Genomic DNA, 22,201 nt, shown 5'->3' on the forward strand with positions numbered 1-22,201 from the left:
CTAAGAAACAGTTTTTGTTATCCAGTTATAAAATCAACTTAGGTTAAAATAGACTTAATTTTTCAAGCTCTCTGTAGTATCACTTTGATCACAAAAAAAGCACTAATAATTAATATGGGGGTAAAGATCCTCCTAAGACCTCCCCCCAAAGTTCCCATACTCTTATCATTAACTGTGACTACTCTAATACTTTTTCTGGACTAGGCATATATTCCATATCCATAAAATATATTATGGTATTTTTCCTAGATACACACACACACACACACACACATATATGTATATATTCTAACTTATATACACATACTGGTAACTCTTCAAAAGCAACTGGTATTTCAATTATCTACTGAAACTGGTGGTTGATCCATCAGGGCTACTAAACAGTGACAATGAAACCCAAGGACATATTTTACTGAAAAGATGTTCTCTGTTCCTTCTAAGAGGAAAGAGTATAGTGAGTGGTCTTACAGACTCATGTAGACCCCCTTAAATCCATGACCCAGGACGAAGAAAGTGCACCTACCAGTATTTCAGTGAATTAAACACCAGAGCAATGAAAAATATTCAAAGACAATGGTAGTTTTAAGAAATGTTAAAATCAAGTTAATCATCCTAAGGTTCATAAACACAGTTAAAATCTCCAACCCTGAATTATCAGAATAATTAAACAGAAACCTACTGTCCAAAGTATGTGTTAGTTGTTTATTTATCAAGACAATTCCATAACCCAATATTCATGCTTCATAGTTCAGGAACACAGGTCAGTGACAAACTTCAATTGAACTCAACCCAAAGAAATTCTGTGGGAAAAAAAAACAGTGGCTTAAGTTAATGACAAGCATTCTCTTAATACCTCTCCACCGTTAAAGTCACATGAGGTCTACTCCTACTAGTGGAGCCTACACTTTGCTCACTCACGTTCTGCCCAGGAGAAAACCATTTCTGGGCACAGTACACCTTACTCTAATTTCTTATTTTTCATTGACCAAATTTTACCTTTTTCCTCCCTCTCAAGTCCTCTCTCCTCCATTCCCATCTCATACCCACCTGCTGTTCTTAAAAGCAGCAGCCCACCTGTTCTAAACAATATTTCTATTCCTGTCTCCAAATCTGTTTTTCTCACTGTTCCCCACCCCCCCTTACTGGCTTTTTTTTTTTTTTAACAAGAATACAACTTCCTATTTAAAAAAAAAAGTAAAAATGTAACATTTACAAATTAGACTGTTAACATCTGATGATGAAATGCATACCCACTGTAGAAATTGTGAAAATGTCAAAGCTGCAAGAAAACAGCAATGTTAAGAGTCCATACAGAACCATTAATATTTTCTTGATCTTTTTACCTGCAGTCTTTTTTCTGTGCAATTTTTATTAAACAGGGATCACCTTTATGTAAAATATTTTCTATTTATATAACCTCATGCTACTTTGTGAATATCATTTCTAATGGACATCATGTCCGTGGTATGAAAAACTAATTCCTTATCAATTTTCCAATGGCTGGAAATAAAGTTCTTCCTATTTTTTGTAAGTAATAAAGTACATACTTTGTGCATGCATCTATCTGCATTTCAGATAGTTCCTTTAATTTTAAATTCGGTAGAAGTTACTATGTTCATATTATCCTTGAGTCTTCTAAAAAGCTAAAGTCAACTGCAGCAGGTCTTCATACCCCAGGAAAATCATACATACATATACATGCATACACATGTATACACACCCACACACCACTATGCACACCACAGCTGGAATGTTCTTAGGCAGAAACATTTTGCCTAAAAAAACAGCTGACTGACATTTCCCTTGTCACATCAAATTCACATAGGGGTAGTGGGTGGAATCATTACTTAAATTGTTCTATATGCTTTTATGTTAAGCTTGAATAAAGTTAAATACATGAATGACAAGATTGCAGAGTATGAAACGTTTCACATGCTCTCAGATTCAGTGGACATTTCATCAGCACACAAGTCACTAATTCATTGTCAGCAGAATCTTATCCATGAGGCCTAAGGACTTTGTGGATTTAACAAACCAAATCAGAATCTCTGGAGGGCCACCTAGTCACTTATGGAATGGACACCTAGCTAAACTATAAAAGGAGTCAAAATTCTTTTAAGTACTTCTGAAAGTACTTTAAAGCACATTTTCCTAATGCCAATCCAGCAAGCAACAATAGCATAACATGAAAAGATTCTGAATATAAAGAATTGTGAGAACACTAGAAACCAGTTAAGAAGCTGCAGTAACCAAACATTAATACAACAAAAAAAAAACATAAAAGGCCAGGAAATTTCATGAAATTCTTTCTCACTCTTGCCTCACCCCCTCCTTGGTGCAACACAATGTGATCAGAAGGAAACTGACCAATTCCTGGCTCCTCCCACAGGATAGAAGGTAAAAATTAAAATTGCTTGCAACATTCTGACTTGTTTTCACAATAAAAGCACTCAACAAAATACCTAGGAATAAATCTAACCAAGAAGATGAAAAGACCGACACTCTGAAAACTGTAAGACATTGATAAAAAGAATTGAAGATGATACAAATAAATGGAAAGTCATGGATTCAAGACCTTGAATTGTTAAAACATTCGTATTCCTCAAAGCAATCTAGAGATTCAATGTAATCTCTATCAAAATGCCAACAGCATTTCTCACAGAACCAGAACAAAAAAATCCTACAATCTGTATGGAACCACAAAAGATCATGAACAGCCAAAGCAATTGTGAGGAAGAACCAAGCCAGAGATATCAATCCCAGATCTGAAAATACACTACAAAGCTATAGTAATCAAAACAGTATAGTACTGGTACAAAAACAGACACAACAAAGATTAATGGACGAGAATATAGCCCAGAAATAAACCCATACTTACGTGGTCCTTTAGTCTACATGACAAAGGAGGCAAGCATATACCAGGGAAAAGACCATCTCTTCAATAAATGGCGCTGGGAAAACTGGACCACTTTCTTATGCCACACACAAAAATGAACTTAAAATAGATTAAAGACCTAAATGTGAGACCTGAAACCATGAAACTCCTAGAAGAAAGCATAGACAGTAATCTCTTGAATGTCAGCTTTAGCAACATATTTATGGACGTCTCCTCAGGCAAGGGAAACAAAAGAAAAACTATACAAAGCTTTTGCACTGCAAAGGAAAAGCATCAACAAATAAAAAGGCAACCTACTGAATGGGAGAAGATATTTGCAAACCAAGTACCTGATAAAGGGGTTAATAAAAGTATATAAAGAACAGCAAAACAACAAATAATCCAACTAAAAATAGGGAAATGATCTGAACATTTTTCCAAAGACGACACACATGGCCAACAGACATACTGAAAGATGTTCAATATTACTAATCATAAGGGAAATGCAAATCAAAACCAGAATGAGATAACACCTCACACCAGTGAGAATACTAGTATCAAAAAAAAAAAAAAAAAAAAAGATAACAAATGTTGGTGAGGACGTGGAGAAGACCCTGGTGCCCTGTTGGTGGGAATGTAAATTAGTGCAACCACTATGGAAAATAATACAGAGGGAAGAACAAAGATGGCAGAGGAGTAGGAGACCTAAATATCATCAGGTCCCAGGAGTTTAGCTAGATAGTTATCAAACCATTCTGAACACCTACAAACGCAACAGAAGATCAAAGAGAAGAGCAGCAATTCTAGGAACAGAAAACTGATCACTTTCTGGAAGGCAGGACGTGCGGAGAAGTGAATCTGAGGCTAAATACAGGAAGAGAGACCGTGGGAGCAGGGACCAGCTCCCAGCAAGCGGTACAGCAGTGGAGCACAAAACTGGAACTTTTTTAGAAGTCTTCTCCACTGAGGGACGTCACTCCAGAGGCTAAGTGGAGGGTGGAGCCCTTGCAGGGACAGTGTGGTCTCAGGCCCGGAGGGGCCATAAAAAGACCAGGAGTGTCTGAGTGTGACAGAGCTCCCAGGTATCAGAACGGGGAAGCCAGCTGCAGAGACAGAGCAGAGAAGTTGGCTCTCAGCTCAGGGTTACCTTAAACCATGATCCAAGGTACAGTCAGCCACTGCTCTTCAAGCAGGAACCCCACAAGTGGCAGATCCAAAGGGATCCTTGTCCTTCCTCCTCTAGGAGGAGTGGTATGGGAGCACACTGCAGGAATCTGCTGGGTTTGGAGACTCCAAATGGGACCATGTGCCAGAGACAGAAACAGTCACAGGCCAGGTGAGCATGGAGTGTGGCCAGAGACCAGGGAGACAGGAGTGACTGACCTCTTTTCTCCGAGGGTGCACTGAGGAGTGGGGCCCTGAGCTCTCCTGCTCCTACAGGGCCAGAGATTGGGAGGCTGCCATTTTCATTCCTGTCCTCCAAAGCTATACGGAAAGTGTTCTGGGAATAAAAGCTATCGAGAGCAAACCTGAGATTACTTAGCCTGGCCTGGCAAGGGCAGTGCCTTGGGCAGACATCAGTCAAGAACAAGTTCACAGATCAATGACAACTGCAGAACTCCAGAGCTAGGGGAAAGCAACACAAAGAATCCAGGGCCTTTTCCCTAGTCTTTCAAAGTTAATTTTTTTAAAATTTTACCTTTCTCACTTTATTTTTTAAAATTTTTCCTCTTTCCCATATTAACGTTAACTATTTTATCTTAATACCTTTTTAAAAATTTTTAAATTTTCATTGTTATAGTCATATTCTACCCCTTCACTGTATTTAACCTTATTTTTTATATACGTATAGCTTTTTCTTTAAAATTTTGGGATACAGTTTTTTCTAACAGATCAAAATATACCCTAAATCTAGCACATGGCTTTGTTCCAATCTCCAGCCTGATCACAGTCTTTCTTTTTTTTCTTTTTTTAACCAACTCATCAACTCCTTAGAATCTTTTTTAATTTTCATCTTCACAGTCCTATTCCATCCCTTCATCATTTTTACCCTTATTTGTATATATATATACAAGTTTTTCTTTCTGTAAAATTCTGGGAGGTAGTTTCTTCTAACAGACCAAAATATACCCAAAATCAAATGTGTGGCTTTGTTCTATTTACCAACATACACACACACACACACATTTTTTTCCCTTTCTTTTTTTTTTTTGTTGCTACCTTCTTAGTATTGTGCTCTCTCATTCATCTATTCTTACCTGGATAAAATGACAAGGCAGAAAAACTCACCCCCAAAAAAGAACAAGAGTTAGTACCAACAGCTAGGGATCTAATCAACATGGACATCAGTAATAATATGTTAGAACTAGAGTTCAGAATGACGATTATCGAGGTGCTAGCTAGGCTCAAAAAAAGCATGGAAAATACTAGAGAATCCCTTTCTGGAGAGATTAAAGAACTAAAATCTAACCAAGTTGAAATTTAAAAAGCTATTAATGAGGTACAATCAAAAATGGAGGCTCTTACTGCTATGATAAATGAGGCAGAAGAGAAGTTAGTGATCTAGAAGACCAAATGATGGAAAATAAAGCTGAGAAAAAGAGACAAACAATTACTGGACCACAAAGGGAGAATTCGGGAGATAAGTGATACCATAAGACGAAACAGTATTAGAATAACTGGATCCATCCCAAAAGAAAAAGAGAGGGAGGGACAGAGGTATATTGGAGCAAATCATAGCAGAAAATTCCCCTAATTTGCCCATGGGAACAAGCATCAAAATCCAGGAGGCACAGAGAACCCCCTTCAAAATCAATAAATATAGGTCCACACCCTGTCATCTAATAGTAAAACTTACAAGTCTCAGAGTGACAAGGAAAATCCTGAAAGCAGCTCAGGAAAAGAGGTCTACAGCACACATAGAACAGGGGATATTAAATCAGATTGGCAGCAGACCTATCCACAGAGACCTCTCGGGCCAGAAAGGACTGGCATGATACATTCGAGCACGAGAAAAATATTCAACCAAGACTAATATACCCAGCTAGGCTGTCACTGAAAATAGGAGGAAAAATAAAAGGCTTCCAGGACAAACAAAAACTGAATTTGGAAACACCAAACCAGCGCTACAGGAAATACTAAAAAGGGGTCCTCTAAGCAAAGAGAGAACCTAAAAGTAACAGACCAGAAAGGAGCAGAGACAATAAACAGTAACAGTCACCTTACAGGAATAAAATGGCACTAAATCCGTCTCTCTCAATAGCTACCCTGAATGTAAATGGGCTAAATGCCCGAATCAAAAGACACTGGTTATCAGAATGGATTAAAAAAACAAGACCCACTGATATGCTGTCTACAAGAAACTCATTTTAGACCCAAAGACACCTCCAGATTTAATGTGAGGGGGTGGAAAACGATTTACCATGCTAATGGACATCAAAAGAAAGCTGGGGTGTCAATCCTTGTATCAAATAAATTAGATTTTAAACCAAAGACTCTAATAAGCGATAAGGAAGGACACTATATAACACTTAAAGGGTCTGTCCAATAAAAGATCTAACAATATTAAAGATCTATGACCTAATATGGGAGCAGTCAATTATATAAACCAGTTAATAACAAAATCGAAGAAACATCATCAATACTACAGTAATAGTAGGGGACTTTCACACACACACACACACACACACACACACACACACCCCCATCGAAATGGACAGATCATCTAAACAAAAGATCAACAAGGAAATAAAGCCTTTAAATGACACACTGGACCAGATGGACATCACAGATATATTCAGAACATTCCATCCCAAAGCAACAGAATACACATTCTTCTCTAGTGCACATGGAACATTCTCCAGAATAGATCACATCCTGAGTCATAAATCAGGTCTCAACCAGTACCCAAAGACTGGGATCATTCCCTGCACATTTTCAGATCACAATGCTCTGAAACTACAATTCAATCACAAGAGTGAAGTTGGAAAGAACTCAAATACATGGAGGCTAAAGAGCATCCTACTAAAGAATAAATGGGTCAACCAGGAAATTAAAGAATTGAAAAAAATTAATGGAAACAAATGAAAATGAAAACACAACTCTTCAAAATCTCTGGAACACAGCAAAGGCGATCCTGAGAGGAAAGTATACAGCAATACAAGCCTTTCTCAAGAAACAAGAAAGATCCCAAGTACACAACCTAACCCTATACCTAAAGGAGGAGAAAGAACAGCAAAGAAAGCCTCAACCCAGCAGAAGAGAAATCATAAAGATCAGAGCAGAAATCAATGAAACAGAAACCAAAAGAACAATAGAACAAATCAACGAAACTAGGAGCTGGTTCTTTGAAACAGTAAGACTGAAAAAGCCCTGGCCAGACTTATCAAAAGGAAAAGAGAAAGGATCCAAATTAATAAAATCATGAATGGAAGAGGAGAGATCACAACCAACACTAAAGAAATACAAGCAAGTATAAGAACATATTATGAGCAATTATACATCAGCAAATTTGACAATCTGGAAGAAATGGATGCATTCCTAGAGAGAGACATATAAACTACCAAAACTGAACCAGAAATATCTAGAAAACTCGAAGAGACACATAGCCAGTAAAGAGATTGAAGCAGTCTTCAAAAATCTCCCAAAAGGGCGCCTGGGTGGCTCAGTGGGTTAAGCCGCTGCCTTCGGCTCAGGTCATGATGTCGGGGTCCTGGGACTGAGTCCCGCATCAGCCTCTCTGCTCAGCAGGGAGCCTGCTTCTCTCTCTCTGCCTGCCTCTATGTCTACTTGTGATCGCTCTCTGTCAAATAAATAAATAAATAAATCTTTAAAAAAAAAAAAATCTCCCAACAAACAAGAGCCCAGGGCCAGATTGGCTTTCCAGGGGAATTCTACCAAACATTTAAAAAAGAATTAATACCTATTCTCCTGAAACTGTTCCAAAAAATAGAAATGGAAGGAAAACTTCCAAACTCATTTTATGAGGCCAGCATTACCTTGATCCCCAAACCAGACAAAGACCCCAGCAAGAATTGCAAACCAATATCCTTGATGAACATGGATGCAAAAATTCTCACCAAAGTATTACCCAATAGGTCCAATAGTGTATTAAAAGTATTATTCACCATGACCAAGTGGGATTTATTCTTGGGCTGCAAGGGTGGTTCAACATCCACAAATCAATCAACATGATACGTTAATAAAAGAAACATCAAGAACCATATGATACTCTCAATAGATGCTGAAAAAGCATCTGACGAAGTACAGCATCCTTTCTTAATCAAAACTCTTCACCGTGTAGGGATAGAGGGTACATACCTCAATATCATCAAAGCCATCTATGAAAAACCCACAGCGAATTCTCAATGGGAAAAAACTGAGAGCTTTTCCCTTAACGTCAGGAACACAGCAGGGCAGTCCACTATCACCACTGCTATTCAACAGAGCACTAAAAGTCCTAGTCTCAGCAGTCAGACAACTAAAAGAAATAAAAGGCATCTGAATCAGCAAAGAACTCAAATTCTCACTCTTTGCAGATAACATGATATTTTATGTGGAAAACCTGCAAGACTCCACTCCAAAACTGCTAGATCTTGTACAGGAATTCAGTAAAGTATCAGGATATAAAATCAATGCACAGAAATCAGTTGCTTTTTTATCAGCTGTATTTCTATACACCAACAGTAAGACAGAAGAAAAAGAAATTAAGGAGTCGATCCCATTTACAACTGCACTCAAAACCGTAAGATACCTAGGAATAAACCTAATCCAAGAGGCAAAGAATCTATACTCGGAAAACTATAAAGTACTCATGAAAGAAATTAAGGAAGACACAAAGAAATGGAAAAATGTTCCATGCTCATGGACTGAAGAACAAATATTGTGAAAATGTCTATGCTACCTAAAGTAATCTATACTTTTAATGCAATCCCTATCAAAATACCATCAATTTTTTTTTCAGAGAAATGGAACAAATAATCATAAAATGTATATGGGAAAAAGAAAAGACCCCCAAATAGCTAGAGGAATGTTGAAAAAGAAAACCAAAGCTGATGGTATCTCAATTCCAGACTTCAAGCTCTATTACAAAGCTGTATTCACCAAGACAGTATGGTACTGGCACAAAAACAGACACACAGATCGATGGAACAGAAGAAAGGGCCCAGAAACAGACCCTCAACTCTATGATCAACTGATCTTCAACAAAGTGGGAAAGAACGTCCAATGGAAAAAGAAAGTCTCTTCAACAAATGGTGTTGGGAAAATTTGGACAGCCACATGCATTATGAACAAAACTGGACCAATTCCTTACACCACACCAAAAACAGACTCAAAATGGATGAAAGACCTCAATGTGAGACAGGCACCCATCAAAATCCTTGAAGAGAATCCAGGCAGCAACCTATCTGACCTCAGTGGCAGCAACTTCTTCCTAGAAACAATGCCAAAGGCAAGGGGAGCAAGGGCAAAAATGAACCACTGGGACTTCACCAAGATAAAAAGCTTTTGAACAGCAAAGGAAACAGTCAACAAAACTAAAAAAGACAGCTGACAGAATGGGAGAAGATATCTGCAAATGACATACCAGATCAAGGGCTAGTATCCAAAATCTATAAAGAGCTTATCAAACTTAACACTCAAAAAACAAATAATCCAATCAAGAAATGGGCAGAAGACATAAACAGACACTTCTGCAAAGACATCCAAATGGCCAACAGACACATGAAAAAGTGCTCAACATCACTGGGCATCAGAGAAATACAAATCAAAATCATAGTAAGATACCACCTCATACCCATCAGAATGGCTAAAATTAACAAGTGAGGAAACAAGAGATGTTGGTGAGGATGAAGAGAAAGGGGAACCCTCCTACACTGTTGGTGGGAATGCAAGCTGGTGCAGCCACTATGGAAAACAGTATGGAGGTTCCCCCAAAAGTTGAAAATAGAGCCACCTTTCAACCCAGCAATCACACTTCTGGATGTTTACCCTAAAAATACAAATGTAGTGATCCGAAGGGGCACGTGCACCCAATGTTTATAGCAGCAATGTTCACAACAGCCAAAAACTATGGAAAGAACCGAGATGTCCATCAACAGATAAATGGATAAAAAAGATGTGGTATATACATACAATGGAATACTATGCAGCCATTAAAAAAAAAACCCAAATCTTGCCATTTGCAACCACGTGGATGAAACTAGAGGATATTATGCTAAGTGAGATAAGCCAATCAGAGAAAGACAATTATCATACGATCTCTCTGACAAGAGGAATTTGAGGGGGGTATTATGGTGGGTAGGGAGATAAACTGTAAGAGACTCTTAATCCCAGGAAACAAACTGATGATAGCTGGAGGTTTGAAGGGGGGAAGGATATGGTGGCTGGGTTATGGACATTGGGGAGGATATGTGCTATGCTGAGTGCTATCAATTGGGTTAAGACTAATATTTACAGACGTGTACCCCTGAAACAAATACATTGTGTGTTAATAAAAAAGGAAGGAGAAAGAAGGAAAGAAATAATACAGAGGTTTCTCAGAAAGTTAACAATCAAATTACCATATGATCCAATAGTTCCACTATTGGGTACACACAACTATGCACGCATAGAAACATACATACATGGTGAAATACTATGAAGCCATAAAAAGGAATGAGATGTTGCCATTTGCCACAACATGGATGAATCTACAGGATATTATGCTAAGTGAAGCAAGTCAGGAAACAGACTTCTAAATACAGAGAACTGGGTATGGGGAAGGAGAGGTGTGGGGGATGGGAAAATAGGTGAAAGGTTTTTAAGAGCTACAAACTTCCAGTTATACAACAAGTCATGGAGATGAAAAATACTGTACAGGGAGAAAAAAATAAATTAGGAACAAATGCAAACTACAGCAACATAATAAAAGCTATATATGAAAAGTCCACAGTTAATATCATACTCACTGGTCAAAGCCTGAAAGCTTTTTCTCTAGATCAAGAAAAAGATAAGGATGCCAACTTTCACCACTTCTATTCCACAAATGACTAGAAGTTCTAGCCAGATCAGACAAGAGAAAGAAATAAAAGACATCCAAAGTGAGAGGAAAGATGTAAAACTATCTCTGTCTACAGGCCTTACATGCATAAAATCCTAAGGATTCCACACAAAAAACGTGTTAGAATAGGGGAGCCTGGGTGGCTCAGTTGGTTAAGCATCCATCTCCATTTTGGGTCATCATGATCTCAGGGTTGTGAGATCAAGCCCTGGATCAATGTCCACACTAAGCATGGAGCTTGCTTAAGATTCTTTCCCTCTCCCCCCAGCTTGCCCACAGCGCATGCTCTAACAAACAAAAAAAAACCTGTCCGAATAAACTAAATGAGCAAAGTTGCAGGATATGAAATGAACACACAAACACCAGCTGTGTTTCTATCCACTAACAATGAATAATCAGAAAAAAAAATTAAGAAAACAATCCCAATTACGATAGCATCAAAAAAAATATGTACAAATACTAGTCAAGAATGCAAAAGACCTACATACTGAAACCACAAAACACTGCTGAAAAAAATTAAAGACATAAGTAAATGGAAAGGCATCTCATGTTCATGGAGTGGAACACTTGTAATTGCTAAGATGTCCGTATTACCCAAAGTGAGCTACATAATATAATTATCAACATCCCAACAGCATTTTTGCCAAAGTAAAAAAATCCACCCTAAAATTCATAAAAACTATCAAAGGACCCTGAATAGCCTAAACAATTTTGAAAAAGACAACAAAGTTGAAAAACTAACACTTCCTAGTTCCGAAACTTACTAAAAAGCCACAGTAGTCAAAGTAGTGTGGTACTGATATAAAAACAAATATAAACAAATGCAACAGAACAAAGCCCAAAATAATCCCTTACATATACAGTAAAAAAATTACCAGCAAAGGTGCCAAGACAAATGCTAGTGCGAAACTGGATATTCATGAAAAAGAAAGTTGTACCCTTTTTTCTTACCTCATATCCAAAAATTAACTCAAATGGGTCAAAGACCTAAAACTATAAAACTTACAAGAAAATGTAAAAGTTTCATGACATTGGATATGGCAATGATTTCTTATAGGACACCAAAAACACAGGCAACAATAAAAATTACATAGACCCCATCAAAATTTTAAATGCCTGTGCAAAGATGACAATCAATGGAATGAAAAGGTAATCTACAGGATGGGAAAATATATTTGCAAATCGTATCTGGTAAGAGTTTTGAAGAACTACAACGTAACAACAAAAAAAACCCCAACTAATTAAAATGGGTGAAGAATTTAAGTAGGTATTTCTCCAGAGAAGACATATAAATGAGCAACAAGCATGAGAAAAGATGGTCAACATCATTACCATTAGGAAATGCAAATCAAATACCCATAGCACCTCATACCCATTAGGATGGCTACTATGAAAAATAATAGAAAAAAACGTATTGGCAACCATGTAGTGAAACTGGAACCCTTCTGCACTACTGACAGTATAAAATAGTGCAGCTGCTATGTTAAATAGAACAGTGTTTTCCTTTCGACATTAAAAACAGAACTACTATATGATACAGCCACTCCACTTCTGGGTACATACCCACTATTAAAAGGGGTTTTAAAGAGATACTTGCACGTATCATAGCAACATCATTATGATTTGGGGTAGGGGGAGAAAGCAGGCTCCACACCCTGCTCCATCTCACAACCCTCAGAACATGACCCAAGTGAAAATCAAGAGTCAGACACTTCACAGACTGAGCCACCCAGGCACCCCTATCATAGCAAATTATTTACAACAGTCAAAAGGGGGAAGCAATCCAAATATCCATTAGAGGTGAATGAATAAGCAGTATGTGGTATATACATACCATGGAATGTTATTTAGCCTTAAAGAAGAAGGAAATTCTGACACATACTGTAATGGATGAATTCTGAGGACATTATGTTAAGTAAAATAAGCCAAATATTATAGCCTATCAAATACTATATGATTCCACTTAAATGAAGTACTTAGTCAAATTCGGAGATACTGAACAGAATGGTGGTTGCCAGGGGATGAGGGAGTAGAGAGTAATTCAAAAGGTCATCCTGCAAGATGAAGAGTTCTGGAGATTGGTTGTATAACAATGTGAATATACTTAACAATCAACGTATTTTACCATAATTTTTAAAAAATTTTAAATAGTAATTCCAACAGCAACATTACCTTTACATTCCAAAATCACTTTGCACTCTGAAAGATACCAGCCCTCCTCATCTCCTCAAAATCTTTCAAGGAATCGTAGTTTCTGTAGAAATCTGCATATGCATTCTTTCTTGGTTCGGCCACAGCAAACTAAAAAATAACATATCCCATTAGGGCTTATTTTTTAAGCCATTTTAGAAACAATATCCAAAGACAACATAAATCATGATGTTTGTGTTTACCTTTAACTTGAACTCTGTATTTCCTAAGACAAAGCTGGAAGCCCTGACACAGATGCAAGGGAGGATAAAGCAACCTCATGGAAACTACTCAACAAAGGGGCCTTCTTCACCTGGGGACAGATTATTCCTTTTGCTGGGTGTGGGTATGAAGACTGGTTAAGAGCCAAAGGAAGATACCCAGAAAGCTGAAATGCTTTAGGGAGAAGACAGCAGCATTCCCTCCAGCAAAACCTAGTATCTCCAAAGCAGACACATGCTAATATGTTCTTGCTCAATTTAACTTAATTAACTTATATTAACTTCAAAGAATAAGATCAATTCTGTCCCCATCAGCCTCTGAAAGACACCCAAAGCTTTCTATCTGGCAAAAACAGTTCTGGGTGATTTACACTTCAATATCATTTAAACCCTGAGGATATATATTGACCTGTTTTACACAGGAGGAAATGGAACTCAGAATATAAGTGACCCAGTTAAGGTCTAGGAAGAAGCACTAGGTGGTAGGTGGGTTCAACCAGGATTCAAACCCAGGTCTGTCATGTGGTTCCACAAAACACTACCTAGTAGATTTCAATGTGTGGGTTATAATACAAAATCATATCCCATCCTGCATAAAAAAAATTCAAGTGCCAATCTACTTCCATTTAGGTATTGCAGAAATAAATGGAATCATGACCTTTGGTACTTACAATCAGAGTCCTTTACTTGACCAGTTTTCCTGCCTCACCTCCTATGAAAATTCCCAACTTCTTCCAGTAAGACCACGAGACAGGAGACCCAATGCAACCCTCTGAACCGAGGCCAGCATATAACCCAGAAGGCAACTGAGTATTTGTTAAAATAAGAATATTTTCCTCTTGGGGCGCCTGGGTGGCTCAGTGGGTTAAAGCCTCTGCCTTTGGCTCGGGTCATGATCCCAGGTCCTGGGATGGAGCCCCGCATCAGGCTCTCTGCTCAGCAGGGAGCTTGCTTCCTCCCTCCCTCTCTGCCTGCCTCTCTGCCTATTTGTTATCTCTGTCAAATAAATAAATAAAAATCTTAAAAAAAAAAAAAAAAGAAGAAGAAGAGTATTTTCCTCTTAAAAATATGGTAGGATGGGGCACCTGGGTGGCTCAATCATTAAGCCCATCTGCCTTAGGCTCACATCATGATCCCAGGGTCCTGGGACTGAGCCCCACATTGGGCTCCCTGCTTGGTCTCCCTCTCCCATTCCCCCTGCTTGTGTTCCCTCTCTTGCTGTATCTCTGTCAAGTAAATAAATAAAATCTTTAAAAAATATATAAAATTATGGTAGATTAAAATAAAGTAAAAGGCTCAGCAAACCCCAAAATAAAAGCAAATGGATGTTATAACCCCACCTAAATTATTTTGTTTTCTATTACACTTAAGACTTTTTAAGTCTGAAAAATCCAGACTTCAGCAACAAAAAGAATACAAACTATCAATTTAGATCCACTACTCCATGAGTTCCTTGAAACCCAAAAATCTATATATGAGGCCTTATACAGATAAGCAAATACCTGAAGATTTAGGAAAGGTCTAATTCATATAATAGTAATTACCTATGAGGAAAAAAATCTACTCAGGATAAGCACTGCTTATTTGCCTCAAAATCTAACCCGTATTAAGGAATTTAGACTTAGGAGATTAACTTAATCAAAATGATTTAATGGATGGTGACTTTATGTAAAAGGCAAAGAAGCTGATCAAAATTGGAAAAATCAGTTAAAACTGAGAACAAAATAAAGGCCAAATCTTTAAAAGCATTCAACACCAAGTGCATAAGGGATATGAAGGATGCAAGCATCTACCAAGGGAACAAAGTTTACACCCACCTCACTCTTTAATAACTCTAGATCCCTCAGTGCTTTCTTCTTCTTTTTTTTTTTTTTATAAAGATTTTTATGTATTTATTGGACAGAGAGATCACAAGTAGGCAGAGAGGCAGGCAGAGAGAGAGGAGGAAGCAGGCTCCCTGCTGAGCAGAGAGCCGGATATGGGGCTGGATCCAGGCATCCTGGGATCATGACCTGAGAAGGCGTCAGAGGCTTAACTCACTGAGCCACCCAGGCGCCCCGCCCTCAGTGCTTTCTGAACTTTCCTTCCACTCAAACACTAACTATACACAACACTGACTAATCTACCAACCAAATTTTAAAATTTTTCATTCAGAATAGACTGACAATTGGTCTGACATGGGCTCTTAATTTAGTAGAACAGACACAACCTGAAGCAAATATTACTTAAAGCACAATGTTTCCAATATTGTACAGTCTTGGTACAAATGACTGAGAACCTGCCAGAACACTACCAACACATGTGGAGGAAAAGGCTGCAACTCCAAAAAATAACATTTGAGTGGGCCTTGAGGATATACTGGAATCTGCCACACAATGGGATGAAAGACATTCCTGTTGTGTACAAACCCACGGGAGAAAGCAGAAATTTTCTAATATCAACTAGTTATAAAGTTTATAAAGTTATAAACTTTAACTTTATAACTAGTTAAGTTTATAACTTTATAAACTTTATAAAGTTTATTATAAAGCTGAGTTTATTAGGACTGCTGGGAAGAGGATGGAAAGGCAGAAAGAGCTAATCACAAAGTATCTTAAAATCAAGACCAAGTTTCAGCAATCACCCAGAACCCATTCTAAAGTGATGAAACCACTTCAGAAGACTGCAGCCAGTAGGTGATACATTTCTTACTGTAAGTCAAAATTTTGAAAGCCACTGCACACTACACATGCAGGAACTCGATACCATAAACAGATCTATTCTACAGGCTAAAGTCAGAAGTGGCAAGAATCCACACAAGTTACCAAGGCCTGAAGTTTGATAGTGACAATGAGAGTGAAGAAATGACTTCCCCAAATTCCTCTCCTCACTCCCACTTCATTTACTCATCCATCCATCCACCCTTTTCCCCAAACATTTATTTCATGCCCACTACATGCCAGGTAGCAACTATCTCAAGGAGGATGTATGTAAAGGGTTTACATTTTTATGCCGGTCTCCTCATAGGGTCCCAAAGCACAGACCTCTTAGTGCTTTTGCTCAAGTTGTTCTCCCTCCCCTCAGCACTTCAAATTCACCCTAACTTTAAAGGCATAAATTCAAGAATTTTATAGAAAAAAAGTTGTAAATATAAAATTAAGACTTTGAGAAACACAAAATGCATAGAGCATTCTGGGAAAAAAGTGAGAGTAGGAACACCAAGAATCTCTCACCACCAACACAACTGCCCTAGCACAATCTGTTTAATGTAACTCTCCTGAAACTCTGGATCTCTTAAAAGCATACAATTTCCAAAGTAAGGCTTAAATCCTAAATTGTGGTCAGGTTAATTTCATTCACTTTCAGCTTTTAGCAACTTAACAGCTAACCATTCCCCATTCCCAAGGCAGACAGCTGTGCAGGTGCTCCTGAAGCAGTTTACAGGAAGCCTTCTGGAACAAAGATGGGCAAGCAGGACCCTCTCCTCCCTATACCAGGGATCTGTACTCTGATAGCTAACGCTACTTTTGTTCAGAGACCCAGACTGAAAAGGATAGAGCACCTTTCTTCCCCTCTCTCATTTTTCTCATTTTCTCCTTTTGGGAGCCTGACATTAAAGACTAGCACATTCAAAGGCATCTACATACACTCCTCACGGAACTGCAGAATGGATTTAAAAATGACCCAACTATATATGCTGCCTGCAACACACTTATTTCAGATCCAAAGACAAAAACAGAAAGGAAAGGGTGCAAAAAAGATATTCTATAAAAACAATAAAAAAGAGACCAAGAGTGGCTTTACTAATATCGGACAAAATAAGACTTTAAATCAAAAAAGACTACAAGAGGGATGCCTGGGTGGCTCAGCGGGTTAAGCCTCTGCCTTCAGCTCAGGTCATGATCTCAGGGTCCTGGGATGGAACCCCACATCGGGCTCTCTGCTCAGTAGGGAGCCTGCTTCCCCTTCTCTCTCTGCCTACTTGCGATCTGTCAAATAAATAAAAATCTTTAAAAATTTAAAAATAAATAAATTTAAAAATAAATAAATAAAATCAAAAGGTCACAAGAGACAAAGGAGGACTTTATATAATCATAAAAGCTTCAACACAGTAAGAATTTATACAATTAGAAAAATATACTCAACTAATAACACCAGCAAAGTATATAAAGCAAAAAGTGACAGAGTTGAAGAAAAAAATAATACTATAGTAACACCTGAACATTTCAATACCCCAATCTCAATGACAGGTAAAACCACACCAGACCTAAATAAGGAAAGAGGACTTAACTCATTAAACCAACAAAATCTAACACACATACAAAGAACACTCCACCCAACAACAGAATACGCAATCTTTTTCTAAAAACAATGATTTACTTATTATTTATTTATTTGAGAGAGAGAGAGACAGACTCCACAAGCAGGAGGAGGAAAAGACACAACCAGTCTCCCCTGCTGAGCAGAGAGCCTGACGTAGGCCTTGATCCCAGAACCCTGGGATCATGACTTCAGCTGAAGGCAGACACTTAACTGACTAAGCCACCCATGTGCCCCCAGAATACACATTCTTCTCAATTACACATTGGATACTTTCCAGGACAGACCATGTATCAAGCCATAAATATAAGTCTCAAAAGATTTAAAAGGACAGATATTATACAAAGTATGTTCTCTGATCACAATGGCATGAGACCAGAAATCGTTAACAGAAGGAAAACTGGAAAATTCACAAAACTGTGGAGATTAAGCTACACACTTAAACCACCAATGGGAGAAAGAAGACAAAACGAATGAAATCAGAAAATATTTAGAGACAAATGAAAGAACAAAACACACCAAAATTTAGAGGACACAATGAAAGGAGTGCAAAGGTGGGGCAATTTTTGGCTAGAAACACATATATTAAAAAACAAGAGAGATCTCAATCAACAACCTAACATTACAACTCAAGGAACCAGAAAAAGAACAAGATAAACAGCTAGAAGGAGGGAAAAAATAAATATTAGAGCAGAGATCAACAAAACAGAGACAAGGGGGGAAAAAAAAGAAATCAACAAGGCCAAAAAAACGGGTTCTTTAAAAATATCAAGAAAACTGAAAATCCTTCTGAATAAAGAATACCAATCCTTCTGAAATCTTTCCAAGTAGCTGAAGTAGAGGAACACTTAACTAATTTATTTTACGAGGCCAGCATTACCCTGATACCAGAAACAGACAAACCACTACAAGAAAATTACAGACCCAAATCCCCTACAAACACTGATGCAAAAGAAAAAAAAAAATCCCTTAACAAAATACTAGCAAACTGAATTCAGCAGCATATTAAAAGGACTGTATCCAATTAACAAGTGAGGTTTATTCCAGGAATACATGGATGGTTCAACATACCAAGGGTCCAACATACAAAATCAATGTAATGTCTATTAACAGAAAGAAAAAAAAAAAAAACAAAACAAAGAAATCTCAATCCAAAAAAAGATTTAACAAATTCAATATCCTGTCATGATAAAAACACTCCAACTATAGGAACAGAATGAAACTTCAACATATCCCATATGATGTCTACTCTTGTCACTTCCATTCAACACAGTATTCTAACTTCTACCTATAAAAGGTATCTAAATGGGAAAGGAAGAAACAAAATCATCTGTTTACAGACGATATATGCAGAAAACCCTAAAAATTCCAGAGAAAAAACCTGCTGGAACCAATAACTAAATTCAACAAAGTAGCAGGATGTAAAATGTCAGACAGTACTACGGAAACCACCAGGTTGCCTGAAAAATTACACACAGAATTACCATATGACCTACTAATTCTACTTCTGGATATATACTATAAAAAACTAAAAGCAGAGTCTTAAAGAGATACCTGTAACCCATGTTCATAGAGGCATTATTCACCATAGCTAAAACATGGAAGCAACTCAAACGTCCATCAAAAGTGAATGAATAAGTAAAATGTGGTACAGATATATAATGGAATTATTTTTAAAGATTTTACTTATTTGACAGAAAGAAAGCACAAGCAGGGGGAGCAGCACGGAAAGGGATAAATAGGCTCCCCACTGAGCAGGGTTCCAGACGCAGGGCTCGATCCCATGACCCTGGTACCATGACCTGAGCCAAAGGCAGACACCTTACCAACTGAGCCATTCAGGTACCCCATACAATGGAATATTATTCACTCTTTACAAGGAAGGAAATTCTGACATATCCTACAATATGGATAAACCCGACGGTCATTATGCTAACTCAAATATGCCAGTTAAAAAAGACAAAATAATATGTATTACTCCATTTACATAAGGTACCTAGAGTGAGTCAAAGTAAGATACAGAAAGAAATGTTTGACAGAATGGATAGAGAAGGGATGGGTTTATTGTCTGATGGATATAGTTTGTTTTACAAGATGAGTTATAGAGACAGGTTGTGGAGATGGTCATACAACATTATAAATGTAATTAATACCACCAAACTGTACACTTAAAAATGGCTAAATTTTATCTCTAGTTTACCGTAATATAAAAAATGTATTTTTAAAAAAGCCCCAAAAGGCATAATGTTAAAATCCACAGAAGGCACAGCAGTTAAAAGGCAGTTCTGTGGCAACAAATTCTTCAAGCTGCCAAACACCACCATCCCCATCCCTCTGCTTGAATAAAATTATATCCTTGTGTTACGAGCTGAATTGTCTTCCAAAATTCATATGTTGAAGTCTTAAAACCATAGTACTTCAGAATGTAACAGTATTTGGAGATAGGTCTTTAAAGAGATAAACTAAAATAACCCTTGGAGGGTGAGTCCTAATCCAAAATGACTAGCATCCTTTCAAGTGTAAATTCAAACAAAAACATGGTAACAGAGAGACTGTGTGAACACAAAGGGAGAAACCCTTCTACACACCAAGGAGAGAGGCTTCAAGCAATGGTATCAACCTTGCAGCCAAACTGATCTTGGATTTCTAGCCCCTAGAACAGTAAATACACTTCTGTGTTTTAAACCGCCCAATGTGCTGTACTTTGGACCCTAGCAAACTAATACAGCTTCCTTGAAAGATGGAGAACAAGCTATGTAGAGAATATGAGGAATTTTTCTCTCACACTGAGTTAAGTGGGGGAAGGAAGGGGGCACATTAGGAGTTTCTTTAAAAGATTCAGAACTACTTATGAAAATATTTTCAAATTTAGAACACACATTTTTGGACCAAAATAAAAATCAAACATACATACCTTATAGAAAGCTGCAACCCCCAGGGATACAACGAAGGCTCCAACAACGTGAAATCGCAGACGCTTGGCCAGAAGGCCTCGCATCTGAGGTTTCGTCAAAGCACTGGAAGTCATGGTAGTTATTCTGCTTTATAAGTAAAATAATAAGAACACCTCTGAGAACACAGTAAGATATCTAAAGAACTCTTACACAGAATTCATTTTAGTACCTAGAGGAGCACAGGCATAATTCCTCCCACAAAACCTAAAGTGTTTGTTTTGATTATTATTTTTTTAAGCCTAAGGTGTTTAAAGGTTTAGTCCGCTTCAGGGTTTCGCTGCCTCCCGCACCCCCCCAACCCCGCCCCACACGCTGACCAACAATCCTAAATAAGCAAGGTGACTGCAGCACAGTGGGGAGCAAAAACTACAAACAAAAATCTCCCAGTCTCAGTTCAGATAAGCAGGGGCTCTAGACTGACAAGTGCAAACGCATTTACAGACATTTGCTCTTCTGAGAACTTAAGTATCAGCTCATTAGTTCCATTTTATTGACCAGAAAATTAGGGTACATGGAGGTGACGTATAACTCTTCCAAGGTCACGGGGTAAACGATTTACACTCGGGCAGGAGCCCAACCCTGCTGCGCTGTCCCACAGGCCTTAGGCCCAGGAGGCTGGAGCTCTGGGAGGCTGCAGGACGCTCACCTTTCCCTCCGCCCCCCTCCCCGCCATCAGGCACGGTGACCCTTTTCCAGCTTATGCAGGCGAATCACCAACGTTACCACACAGCAAGCAAGCACCGACCGCGGGTAGACGCTGCTGTTTTCCCCACATTGCCCCTTAGCCTCACGACCCCTCTGAGGAAGAAACCACCACTCCCTTTTCACGGGTGAAAACCCTGGCGCCAGACAAGTCAAATGACCTAACCAAGGTCACACTGGGGGAAAAAACACAGCGGAGGCCAGGCGGGCCAGCCGCCTCCGAATCCCAGTTGCTTCCTCCAGACCGCTGCAGCCCACCTGGCCCCGGCTGCCCGCAGCTTTCCTGAGGCCGCGGCGGGGGCGTGCAGGGGTCGACCCCTATCAGAGGTGAGGCTCCCCGACCGCGGAAATACGGGCAGCACTCAACTCCAGGGATGAGCGAGGGCAGGCAACGGAACGCAGCAGGTAGGTGAACCCTGAGGAAAAACGCAAACCAACGCGACTCACCTCTACACCAACCTCAAACCTAACGTCCTTCCTAACTGATAATGAAATGGACGGCGTTCCAGCCGTGCGCAGGCGCAGAAGAAGAAGCGGCGGAAAGGACCCTGCGACGGTGGCCGGAAGAGTTCAAAAGACCTCCGGCGCGCCTCCGGACTTTCACAGCTCTATTTGAAGTGCATGTAGTTAGTTTCTTCCCTTTAAGACCTTGGACTAAAGGCTTGACCTTTTAAGTCGGTTTCCATAGTAATTTGGAGATATTAATCTTACTCATATACAGAGTTGATATGAGTTTATTAGAGATACAAAGATATTCAGTATGTAATATTTTTAAATGTACCTTACAAATACAGTGCAAATGATCCTGGGCCCATGCATCCCGCAAACCACGTGCACAAACTGTCATTTTCATTATTGACTAACCTTATGCGAATAATCGTTTGGTTTGGGTAAAGGGTTACTAAGACAGCCAAGTTCT

General features: G+C 38.6%; 1 non-coding gene across 2 annotated transcripts; it reads right to left on the minus strand.

Annotated features, from left to right (window-relative positions):
• Positions 1 to 688: 688 nt before the first annotated feature.
• Positions 689 to 21,869, minus strand: LOC101693169. 2 transcript variants are annotated; one of them, XR_006606126.1, is made up of 4 exons: positions 21,730 to 21,869; positions 20,541 to 20,667; positions 13,089 to 13,217; positions 689 to 800 (listed from the first exon to the last, which is right to left on the minus strand). It is a non-coding gene; the product is annotated as an uncharacterized LOC101693169 (transcript). The 2 variants fall into 2 exon arrangements; XR_006606125.1 differs by having other exon boundaries at positions 20,541 to 20,664; positions 21,730 to 21,860.
• Between the last annotated feature and the right edge of the window lie 332 nt (positions 21,870 to 22,201).

This window comes from Mustela putorius, unplaced genomic scaffold (genome assembly GCF_011764305.1).
Source record: "Mustela putorius furo isolate JIRA1106 unplaced genomic scaffold, ASM1176430v1.1 tig00000228_pilon_pilon_pilon, whole genome shotgun sequence".
Classification (NCBI taxonomy): Eukaryota; Metazoa; Chordata; class Mammalia; order Carnivora; family Mustelidae; genus Mustela; species Mustela putorius.